Source organism: Macrobrachium nipponense, chromosome 33 (assembly GCF_015104395.2).
Source record: "Macrobrachium nipponense isolate FS-2020 chromosome 33, ASM1510439v2, whole genome shotgun sequence".
NCBI lineage: Eukaryota > Metazoa > Arthropoda > Malacostraca > Decapoda > Palaemonidae > Macrobrachium > Macrobrachium nipponense.
The window spans coordinates 26,058,037-26,070,536 of NC_087219.1; the positions used below are offsets into that span (position 1 = coordinate 26,058,037).

General features: G+C 38.2%; 1 protein-coding gene across 1 annotated transcript in view; it reads right to left on the bottom strand.

Annotated features, from left to right (window-relative positions):
• The window catches only part of LOC135203032 (uncharacterized), a 339,686-nt gene that overhangs the window by 50,067 nt on the left and 277,119 nt on the right, over positions 1-12,500 (bottom strand). The gene's annotated exons all lie outside the window — the stretch shown is intronic.

Below are 12,500 nucleotides of genomic sequence, written 5' to 3' on the forward strand. Positions count from 1 at the left end.
AATAAACAATAACACAAAAACCTGAGGAATTTTAACACACGTTCCGAAACATTCTCGAGACACCTCTCATCTCTTCTTCCCTCGGTGTAGAGACTATAGTAAAATGACCACCCAACTCGAGGAGCAGAGAGGAACGAAACATCTCAAAATCCTTCGGCGAGCGAAAAACTCCGTCTCCAACTCGCAACAACTTTCCGCCTATCTTTCTGGTTGCGTTCACTCTCCCGTCGGGGCCGACAGCGCAAAACAATTATCTGGGCTCTCGTGGGTCGACAGTACGTTCAGCTGTAATGGGCCAGTGTTGTAGTCAGATTTGACAGGAAGGGTAAAAGAGGTGGGGAAGGTCCCAGTGTATTTTCCCTTCTCTAAGGCCACCACATAAACTGTCAATAATTGATTGAGTGAGTATGCTTGATAGCTTGTTCAAATGATTGACAAATTTCCAGCATTTTCCGAAAACTATCAATCATGATTGATTTGATATAACAAATGACTGATTAATTGCCAGCAGGTTTGATTTTCTTTTTAGCTCAGTCATTGTAGTCACACAGTCCTGAGTGATAGTGGACGACTGATGATTGTCTAAACAGCGCAGCTTTTCCTTTGTCACCAAAGCTTATATGAAATATTTCCCTCCTTATCAAAGTAAACAGCGAAGAATATCAATCTTTTACTCGCAGAAACTGAATTTCCAAATCTCAGCATTCAGTTTCCTCTCAGAGAAGCGAAGTCTTCTCCATTAAGTGGATAAATGTTTCTCTAACCCTAAACAAGAAATTCTGGTTTTCTACTGATGAGATGACCCCTGTAGAAGTTTTTCAAAAGCGAATCTGTTTCTTTTTTTATATACACTCCTTCATCCACACCCTTCTCCTCACTCCTTTCTTCCTTTCCCGATCGTCTAAGGCGAGAATAATGGGTATTACTTGTAGCCTCTATCATTATTGGTCAAGGTAATGTCTAACAGGCAACTGAAGACGGCTTGGTCTTACAGATAATGAGTGGGGCCAAAACCAATAACTTTTCTTCCTTTCTTTAAATCATCAGCTGAAATCCCTTATAGACAATCAACAGATAACAATAATAAATACAAGAGGGCTTCACAGGGAAATCAGCCAACAGAGAGAGAGAGAGAGAGAGAGAGAGAGAGAATCAAGTTATGGGAAAAGGTGCTAAATCAATTAACATGATGGAACAGAAACAAAATACACCTGGAGTTCAGGTGACATCAGCATCAGATCAGCAGAGAGCAGGGATGAATTTGCTCGTCACCTCAACATTTGGAGATCAGATCATTCCCCAGAAGCAATAGGCAAACTGTTTAACACATTTTAGTTGTAGGCAAAATAAAACCCTTGGCAAACTGAGTAGTATTTAAACCTGATGATACAAAACGACACAGTCTTACTTTTTAGTAAAAGGCGAGGCCCACCGCCAATAAAGTGGAAGCTTCTGTCTTGCAGTCGTACTCTTTAGTAAAAGGCGAGGCCCACTGCCAATACCTGTGGTTGGTGACACCAAGGGCATGCGGTCGTCAAAACCCCTTTGCCAAACAATATACCATGCCTGATGATGCCTTTGATAGAAGGCAGTGGTGGAAAAGGCGCATCAGGCAACCGACCCTATTAATGGAGGGATAACGGTGGGAAAGAAGATGCAAGACGACACGCTGTTTGCAGCAACAGCCTGCACAGTGTTGCAAATAGTGGCTGACTGTATAGGGGTGCAAAGGGCAGTAAGTTTGCGAAAAGAAAGTGAAATTCGAAAGCCTTGGGAGGAAACAGGAGAGGAAGACCTGGAGAGGACAAGAAGGTTTACCAAGAACACCCTTAGAGTCCATGACCCCTTGAGAACATAAATCATGATATATGGTGAGTGGCGCATTGTGTATGGAGTGGGGTGAGTGGCGCATTGTATATGGAGTAGGTCGACGCCCTGACGATGAGGGATCGGTGTAAGTGTACGAAGCTGTCAGTATTGTCGATATTCTTTCACCAGGTAAAAGTAAGTCAATCCTTAAATAAATAAAAGAAATTCTCTCAGAGCAGCGGGGAAGTGACACATGGCCTTTGACAGCTAGAATGAAATATGTGGGGAAAAAATCATCTCGTGAAAGAAAGAAAATCCGCTGATGAAAGAGAGAGAGAGAGAGAGAGAGAGAGAGAGAGAGAGAGAGAGAGAGAGAATGGAGTCAGTATCTCGGAGACAGGACATCTGTCATCGTCTGCTGCAATAAGCACCTGCGGAAAAAATGGACTGAGAGAGAGAGAAGAGAGAGAGAGAGAGGCCTTAAGGTGAGATGTATTGGTTCTGGATCGATTCTCCTGAGGAAGAGAGAGAGAGAGAGAGAGAGAGAGAGAGAGAGAGAGAGAGAGAGAGAGAGATAAAACTTTCACTTCCAAACCCACTACAAATTCGGCAACTGCGAAATATATATATAATATTTGCGCATTGGATAACGAATTTTGGCGAGGAAATATTGCGGATAAAACCTTGAAAAAGTCGAAACAAAATCAGACATCGGCTTAAAATATAAATTTTAATCCATTTGCCTTAACGAGCTTTCGTTTACGCTGCGTAGTCACAGATGGAACTTTCCCCCGCCCCCGTCGGAAGCGGAATAGGAAAAACATATTAGTATAAATAAATCAAATTATTCGATGGAGGTTTGGGAATCAAGTTGCTACAGTTTATAGAGAGTGGTTTGGGGTAGAGATTGCCCAAAAAAGCTACTAGGTGGTAATGGGTTCGCAAATTTTTCTAGCAGATTTCGTATTTGTATATATTTGTGTGTGTGTGTGTATGTAGTATATAAGTATGTGGTCATATATATATATATATATATATATATATATATATATATATATATTTATATACATATATTATTATTATTCTGCTCAAAAAAGTTCGGTGGTAATGGGTTCGCGAATTTTTCTAGTAGATTTCGTATTTGTATATATTTGTGTGTGTGTGTGTATGTAGTATATATGTGATCATATATAGTATTTTATTATTATTATTATTATTATTCTGCCCCAAAAAGTTAAATGGTAATTGGTTCGCGAGTTTTTATAGCAAGCAGATTTTGTTTTTATATATATTTGTACGTGCCTGTGTGTATGTAATATACATGTGATCATATATACATATTCTATTATTAGTATTATTCTTTATTGACAAAACACTGCATATGTTGTAATACCATATTTACATTTAGTTTGCACAAAACAATGGTGGTTTTTAATTTATAACAATAACTCATTTCACCAATACATTATAAAATATTTGGACCATGAAGAGGAAAATATCCTCATTTATAATATCTAGCTACTAAAACATCATACATACGTACATACTATATATACATACATACATACAAACATACATACATACTATATATATATATATATATATATATATATATATATATATTGTATGTGTGTGTTTGTGTGGGATAAGTAAAAAGCCAGAATGCTGTACATGAGCGACTGTATTTTTCAAAATACAAAAGAAGGTTAAACAAATAGGAAGCCTTAGACCGTTCATACAACGGGGCCTCTTCAGCCAACTGAATAAAATCGCATGTATTTGTTAAGAAAACAATTGACGAAATTTTTATTTTGTAACAGTCGAACAATCTTTCGGTATAAATTTAGAAATGGCGGTTCTATAATGTAATAGCTGTTTCCCCGTGTCAGTGAGCCAGTCGTTTTGATCTTCTTAACAATAATACTGGTGACTATATAGGTGATTCGTGGGCGTTGAACGAGAAGGTTATTCAGAGCTGAAGAGGAAATTGAGAGTGAAAAGGTTTGAAAGGCGTAACAGGAGGAAAACCTTTTGTAGTTGCACTACGAAACAATACTTGTTAGGAGAGGGCTCAGGGAAGTCAGATGGAAGAAAGGGATTATGGACGGAGGTACAGTCAAAGGAATGAAAGGGGTCGCAGCTGAGGGCCAGAAGGGATGTTGGTTATTCTGAGCGAAAGCTGAACGCCTTTAGGGATTCCGGGAGATGTAAACAGATGAGTGATTTCCTTGAGATCGGGGTCATGAGATTTCCTTTTTTTCTACTGTGAGGTCAACCTTGGTATATAACTAAAGATATCTCTCTCTCTCTCTCTCTCTCTCTCTCTCTCTCTCTCTCTCATAATTACTCTATTTCAAAACAGCAAAAACAAGAGTTATCAAATAAATCGGAAATAACAAGTGCCCAAAATTTAGCGCTCTCTCTCTCTCTCTCTCTCTCTCTCTCTCTCTCTCTCTCTCTCTCTCTGGTTCTTTGTCCAAAACTCCTGAAGCAGGAAATCGAGAATTCCCCAACACAAAGGAGCGAGTGCGAACAAAAATATTCCACGACAAACGCTAGGCCTAAATTTAGACTAGATCCAAATAGCAGCGAAAGAGAGTTAGGAAAAATAAGACAGTAGCATCAACGCTTTGAATCGGCGCATGCGCCTCGCATTCGATGCCGAGCTGCCCTGCACGGAAACAGGGATTCATTAGCATTTAAATATTGTTCGCGGGGAGAGATATAGTAGTTCAGAATCTCGAATGAGAAGAGAGAGAGAGAGAGAGAGAGAGAGAGAGAGAGAGAGAGCCTTATCACCGGTTTCATCACCATGGAATGAGGATTGTGTGTACACTTTCTCTCTCTCTCTCTCTCTCTCTCTCTCTCTCTCTCTCTCCCCATTCATCTTAGCTGCGACTAACAACAGTGTACTATCGTGTACGTAACTAATTCACTACTTAGGTCAATGGAGGCCTACTAGATTTCAGGGCAGAGAGAGAGAGAGAGAGAGAGAGAGAGAGAGAGAGAGAGAGAGAGAGAGAGAGAGAATATATATATATACGTGTGTGCTTAATTTAGACATACATACATACATACATACATACATACTACATATATATATATATATATATATAATATATATATATATATATATATATATATATATATATATATATATATATATATATATATATAATTAATTATTATATATATGTGTGAGTGTGTCGGTGTGTGTGTTTATATATAATGTAAGTATATAATACATAAACAATCGTATTTCCCATCATCTACAAAATCTTTTAAACGAACGCCATAATATTTTTTTGACGCTTGAACTTCAAGCTATTGGTGGGCTTGTTCCATATGAATAAGGGTTTATCTGAATGATAATAATCATAAAATAATAAAAATAATAAGAGTATATGACTTTTAACGGTACGTATATGTTCATTTTCAGCCGAAATTGTAGAAACACATCCCTGTTGATTTCTAAGCTACAAATGGCTCGCCTGCCTTCCTTGTTCCATCCCGGGTCAGCGAGATTTTCTAGAGAGATCAAACAACAAACTATTACGGAATCTAGATTTAACTACGCCGAGAAATACTGCACAGTGAACTCCGATTCCTGAATCCTCGGAATTCTAGGAATTCGATCAACAAAATCAAGGAATTTCCGCGGAAATGGGCTTTCTGTCAAATCGCAACTGTAATAAAAGGTTTAGCGAGATTATTCGGTCATACACATGGGTAGTAATGGAGGGATGCTCTCCAGGGAATCGGAATCAACATACAAAGGAAGTAGTTTAGGAGTCTGAATTAACGTACAAAAAGGAGTTTAAACCTGAACCACAAGTTCAAACGTATCAACTGTGTACTGTCAAGTTTAAATAAAACAAGTTCTAATACTGACATTTTAAACAGACTAAAATGAGCAGTGAGTATATGCTAGGCTGTGTACTTATTTCAGATTCCACGCACAAATATCAATGATTTGATTATCAACTCAAAATGCGAAACAAAACCAGGTGCTTCCTTTGTTTCTATACCTCAAGCTCACTACTCTTACTATTTAGTTTGATCGATACAACTTTCACATTCAGACTTTTGAAAGTATTCTACTATATCTGAACTGAGGGCTTCTGAACTAGCAAATGAAAAAGATTTGAATTCTTAAAATGAACATGCTTTCTACCCGATGAGCAACATCATTGCGACTCCAGCTCGCTCTTTTAGATGCATCAGCTTACCAAGGAGCTTGACAATAAGAAGCGTTCGTTAAAGGCTCCCGATTTCCAAACTCTCTCTCTCTCTCTCTCTCTCTCTCTCTCTCTCTCTCTCTCTCTCATTTCCATCTTCGTTCAGCTTCGCCAAAAAAGTACGCAGCACTGGAGGAACACAATTCCACCTCATTCTGATCACAAGCTGAAGAGAGAGAGAGAGAGAGAGAGAGAGAGAGAGAGAGAGAGAGAGAGAGAGAATGTACACAAACGGTTGTTTTTCCCCTCGGTCGTATGTTTGTCCTGCCTCTCCCCTCTGCGGTAAAGCTTTTGGCATGTAATTCCTTTATTTCACGGGATGCGAAACGCGGCCCAGATCCCAATTATAGCGGGCGCCCGATAGATAACTTTGCCTAGGCCTATCCTGGCTATCCCTGCCTATTCTTTCGTTCTGTTTTTACATTGACGTTCCTTTTTAACTTGATTCTGTTTTATTTATGTATTCATTTACTTATTTATTAATCTAGTATTTATTTATATATTTCACGCCTAAGCCTCGATAATCTAGGTCCAAATCATACTACGCTGCCTCTAACATTAGCCTAAGACCTATCCTGACTATCCCTGCCTATTCTTTTATTCTGTTTTTACACTGACGTTCCTCTAACTTGATTCTGTTTTATTTATGTATTCATTTACTTATTTATTAATCTATTTATATATTTCACGCCTAAGTCTCGACAATCTAGGTACAAATTATACCACACTGCCGATAACATTAGCCTAGACCTATCCTGACTATCCCTGCCTATTCTTTCGTTCTGATTTTACAATGACGTTCCTTTAACTTGATTCTGGTTTATTCATGTATTCATTTACTTATTTATTAATCTATTTATTTATATATTCCACGCCTAAGTCTCGACTATCTTGGTCCAAATCATACCACGCTGCCGATAACATTAGCCTAGGCCTATCCCGATTATCCTTGCTTGTTCTTTCGTACTATTTTTACATTCACGTCCCTTCAACTTTATTCTATTTCATTTAGTTATTTATTTACTTATTATCTAAATATTCATCTACCTGACGCGCAAGCCTCAACAATCTGGTCCAGCTCGTTCAAACTTTTCTCCAAGTCAACTCGTACCAAGTCTCATCCACGCCACGTCTCCCCAGCGAGTTGGATACCTCTAAGAAGCAGAGCAAACAAAACCATCTCGTATGCAAATGAGGCACTAACAAAGAGAAGTTCAGATCTTCCCCTGTGACTGTGTCTTCGCCTAAAATCCTGAAGAATCCTGGACTCGTCAATCTTATGAAATAAATAATAAAATCGAAAAGAAATCCTTTCGAACAAACGATTCCATGAAACCTCATAAGCTGAACAGAGATACTCACAGGAACTAGACCTAAGCAACAGTTCCGAACAGTTCAGACAGTTTAGATTCATCAAACAGACCGCAACAGGAGGCAAGGAACACGACTGGTGTATCACAAACTCGAATTAATATATGGTAATGGCATTCTAACCTCAGTCTCTGTCCAGAACAGGGATTAATTAGCGTAGGAATAACGTTCATTGAAATGGGGAACTGGGAGTGACAATGTAGAGAGAGAGAGAGAGAGAGAGAGAGAGAGAGACCTTGCCTTACTTACCTTACATCTTGTTCGGGTTGCCCCAGGTCCCTCAGTGTGAGGCACCTCTAATGTCTACCAGAGAGTTGCTAGTACATCTTCCGGTATATTTTGCATCTTCCAATCTTGGATGGTCTGGGATGCAGTTTAGATATTTGTCGAGCTTATTCTTAAACACATCTACGCTCACTCCTGATATATTCCTCAGATGAGCTGGCAACGCATTGAATAGACGCTGCATTATCGATGCTGGTGCGTAGTGGATTAATGTCCTGTGTGCTTTCCTTATTTTTCCTGGTATAGTTTTGGGCACTATTAATCTACCTCTGCTTGCTCTTTCTGATATTTTTAGTTCCATGATATTTTCTGCTATTCCTTCTATCTGTTTCCATGCCTGAATTATCATGTAGCGTTCTCTTCTCCTTTCTAGACTATATAATTTAAGAATTGTAGTCTTTCCCAGTAGTCTAGGTCCTTAACTTCTTCTATTCTAGCTGTAAAGGACCTTTGTACACTCTCTATTTGTGCAATATCCTTTTGATAGTGTGGGTACCATATCATATTGCAATATTCAAGTGGACTACGAACATATGTTTTATAAAGCATAATCATGTGTTCAGCTTTTCTTGTTTTGAAGTGCCGTAACAACATTCCCATTTTTGCTTTACATTTTGCCAACAGAGTTGCTATTTGATCATTGCATAACATGTTCCTATTCATCATCACACCAAGGTCTTTAACTGCTTCCTTATTTGTGATGGTCTCATATTAGGTCCCTTATATGCATATATCTTTCTTTCTCTGTCTCCATAATTTATTGATTCAAATTTATCAGAGTTAAATACCATCCTATTTACCTCTGCCCAATCATATACTTTGTTAAGGTCTCTTTGTAGAGCGTTCCTATCTTCATCACAAGTAATTTCTCTACTTATTCTTGTGTCATCTGCGAAACTACTCACTACCGAATCCTTCACATTATTGTCTATGTCTTCAATCATAATAACAAACAGTATTGCAGCTAACACCGTACCTTGCGGCACACCGGATATTACCTGACTTCATCCTATTTCTCGTCGTTTGCAATAACTATCTGTTTTCTGTTGTGTAAAAATTCTTTTAACCATCTTCCTACTTTATCCACGATATTTGTGTTTTCTAATTTTCTTCGCTAATATATTATGGTCTACTTTATCAAAAGCTTTTGCAAAGTCTAAATAAACCACATCTGTTTCATTTCCGCTTTTCATATTTTTGAATATGTTCTCACGGTGGACTAACAGTTGGGTTTGTGTACTTTTTCCGGGTACGAAACCATGTCCTTTATTAAACAAATTATTTTTATAAATGTTTCATAATATTTTTCTTCATTACCCTTTCATACACTTTCATAATATGTGATGTTAGACTCAGGCTATAATTACTTGCCTCTAGTCTTGATCCACTTTTGAAAGTAGGGTAATATATGCTAATTTGTGCTCATCATAAATCTTGCCTGTATCTACACTTTGTCTTAATAATATTGCAAGTGGCTTTGCGATAGAATGAACTACTTTCTTTAACAAAATAGCAGGAATTCCATCAGGCCCTGCAGCAGCTCCATTTTTAATTTCATTAATAGCCTGCACAATATCAGCTTCATTAATATCTATGTCAGCTAAATATTCACTATTTTCATCCCTTACTTCTATATCATTATCTTCATTATCTATTCTAGGGGTGAATTCTCTCTTATATCGTTCTGCCAGTATGTTGCAAAATTTCCTTTTTTTTCATTCGTTAATCTCCCTTCAATTCTCAGAGGGCCTATTTCTATTCTTCTTTTATTCATCTTCTTCGCATATGCGTATAATAGTTGGGTTTTGCTTGATATTTAATAGGGTTTTTCTTCCAAGTCCCGTTTTTCATTTTCTTTTGATTGTATAATCTTTTGTTCTGCATTTTCTATCTTACTTTTTAGTTCTATAACTTTCCATGCATTTTTTTCTTTTGCAAGACCTTTTTTCCACTTTCTGATTTTCTGGAACAAGATCCTTCTGTCTCTTGGTATGCATGAATGATGTTTACTTTTCTTCTTCGGTATATATTTTTCCACTATTTTCTCCAATATTTTATATAATACCTCCGTATTTACCCTTATGTCATCCACTTACGAAAATGATATCCCAATCTTTGTTTAATTCTTCATTAATTTCTGACCATTTTATATTTTTACTGTAGAAGTTGTATTTTCCATATCCTTCCCACTTTTTCATTTCTTGCTTATCTCTATTTTCACTTGCTTTGGAATGAACTGTTAATTTCTATGACATTATGGTCTGAAATATTCGCATTATAAACTATTATTTCTTTAACATAATTCATCTCGTTCACAAATACTAGGTCTAAAGTATTTTCCTTTCTTGTTGGCAGGTGATTTATTTGTTGAATGTGTATTCTAGTAGCATATCTAATAGCTTTTCAAATTGCCTCTTATCTTCTGCACTACTATTACTCTCTTTTTTATATGTATAAGTACAACCACAATCTCCTATTCGTTCTTTCCATTCTACGAAAGGAAAGTTGAAGTCACCAGATAGGAGAATAGTCCAGTCCTTGTGATTTCTACATATATCATCCAATTTTTCAATTATTAAGTCAAACTCTTTAGTATTAGGAGGTCTATATATTACTATGTTCATCAATTTTTCAGATTCTAATTCTACCGCTATTAGTTCACATTCTGAGTTACTATATTTCTCATATATTTTTCCTTGTTTTTTTGTCTTTCCATATATTGCGGTTCCCCCTTGATTCCTATTTTTTCTATCTGATCTATAAGTTTGGAACCCTTTATTTGATCATCATTCCCAGTCTCTTGGGAATACCAGGTTTCACTTATATTCATTATATCTATTTTCTTTTCATTTTGGGTTAGTTCTTCTAAGTACTCTATTTTTCTTTTTGAGTTACTCGTAACTAAACCCTGCGCATTCATCACTATGATGGTTTGCGTGTTTTCTCCTTCATTTAATACTGGTAGTAATAAGGATTTTTTTCCCATGTCTCTTCCTGTTCTGGTATGTTGTTCTTTTTTTCATTTCCAGAAATTATGACATTAAAAAATCCAACTTTCCATAATATTTGATCTTCCTTCATCATAATTATTCATTTTGTGTACTGAATCTGCAATAATTTTCTCCGTTTCTGCAATATCCTCTTGCATAATAAATACAGTTATTATCTCTTGGGTATAATTTCGGAGCTGATGCTTTGAAATTTTTTGCTGACACCTCTGCATATCTCATTGGTGGTTTGCTTTTCTCTTTTACCTGATAATGAGAGAGAGAGAGAGAGAGAGAGAGAGAGAGAGAGAGAGAGAGAGAGAGAGAGAGAGCTTCCAATACGTGACTTTTCTCACCATAAGAGGCTAACGTTACACATCCGTGAGACCTATCGCGTTATATCCTTTCTTAGTTTTCTTGATCCAAGAATATTTCGTATTTTTGTCAAGAAAAGACTCCCACGGCCATACGACATCCATAGGACATCCGTAGGACATCCATAGCACCTCCGTAAGACATCTGTAGGACATCTGTAGGACATCCATAGCACCTACGTAGGACATCTGTAGGACAGATGTAGGACATCCATGGGACATCGGTAGCATATCGGTAGGACATTCGTAGGACATCGGTAGGACATCCATAGGACATCAACAGGACATCCACGGGATATCCATAGGACATCCATAAGACATCCACAGGACATCCGAAGTATATCACCCGTATACCTGAGGAATCTTCCACTTACCGGAAATAAACACTTCCGGTTGGGTAGGCTTAATAGTAACAGGTAAAATGCTTCATTACAAGGAAAAAGCTTTGTCAACAAAAGTCTAAGTTCATCTTTGGTAGAGCGGTCTTAAGGCCCCCATTGGGGGGAGAGAGAGAGAGAGAGAGAGAGAGAGAGAGAGAGAGAGAGTACCACAACCCAACAAGGTCAGAAAGAGTGCACTACCAAATGCCAACGAGGTCAGAGAGAGAGAGAGAGAGTACCACAACCCAACAAGGTCAGAAAGAGTGCACTACCAAATGCCAACGAGGTCAGAGAGAGAAGTTATTCCTTAGCTTAACCGGACCACTGATCTGATTAGCAGCTCTCCTAGGGCTGGCCCGAAGGATTAGATATTCTTACGTGACTAGGAACCAATTGGTTACCTAGCAACGGGACCTTCAGCTTATTGTGGGATCCGAACCACGTTATATCGAGATATCAATTTCTAATCACCAGAAACAAATTCCTCTGATTCCACGTTGGCAAAGCGGCGAGTCGAACTCGGGACTACCGAATCGTTAGGCAAGCAACAACTAGGAAATGGTCAGAGAGTGAGAGAGAGAGAGAAACAAAATAATGGGTAGTCCCATCCATTCCCGTTCAGCATTTAATAAAAGGTTCACTTCCGGCCACCTCCTCCCTCCCCTTCCCCATGGCACTCCAAACCCTCTATCCCCCCCCCCACCCCCCCCCAAACCCCAAAAAGCATTTAACCTCACCCATTCGGGTCCCTTTTACACGGAGCTTTGCAAAGCAGAATGACAGCGATTATGTCTCGCCATCAAAAATAGACAGACACACACACACCACCTTTTAAAACCCACGTCAAAAGGACCGTTTCATTTAGTTTGTTGGGGGTTGGGAGTGGGGGGGGGGGGGGGGGGAAGGTTGGCGGTGGCGAGAGGGGGATGGTTGTATTTGTGGTATACTATCCCTAGATATTATTTCTGGTGTACGTGTTCAAGACGCGTTGAAAAGTGATATTATTTTGTTATTCTAACAGACACTAATATTCTGCCTACAACCCAATCTCCAGCA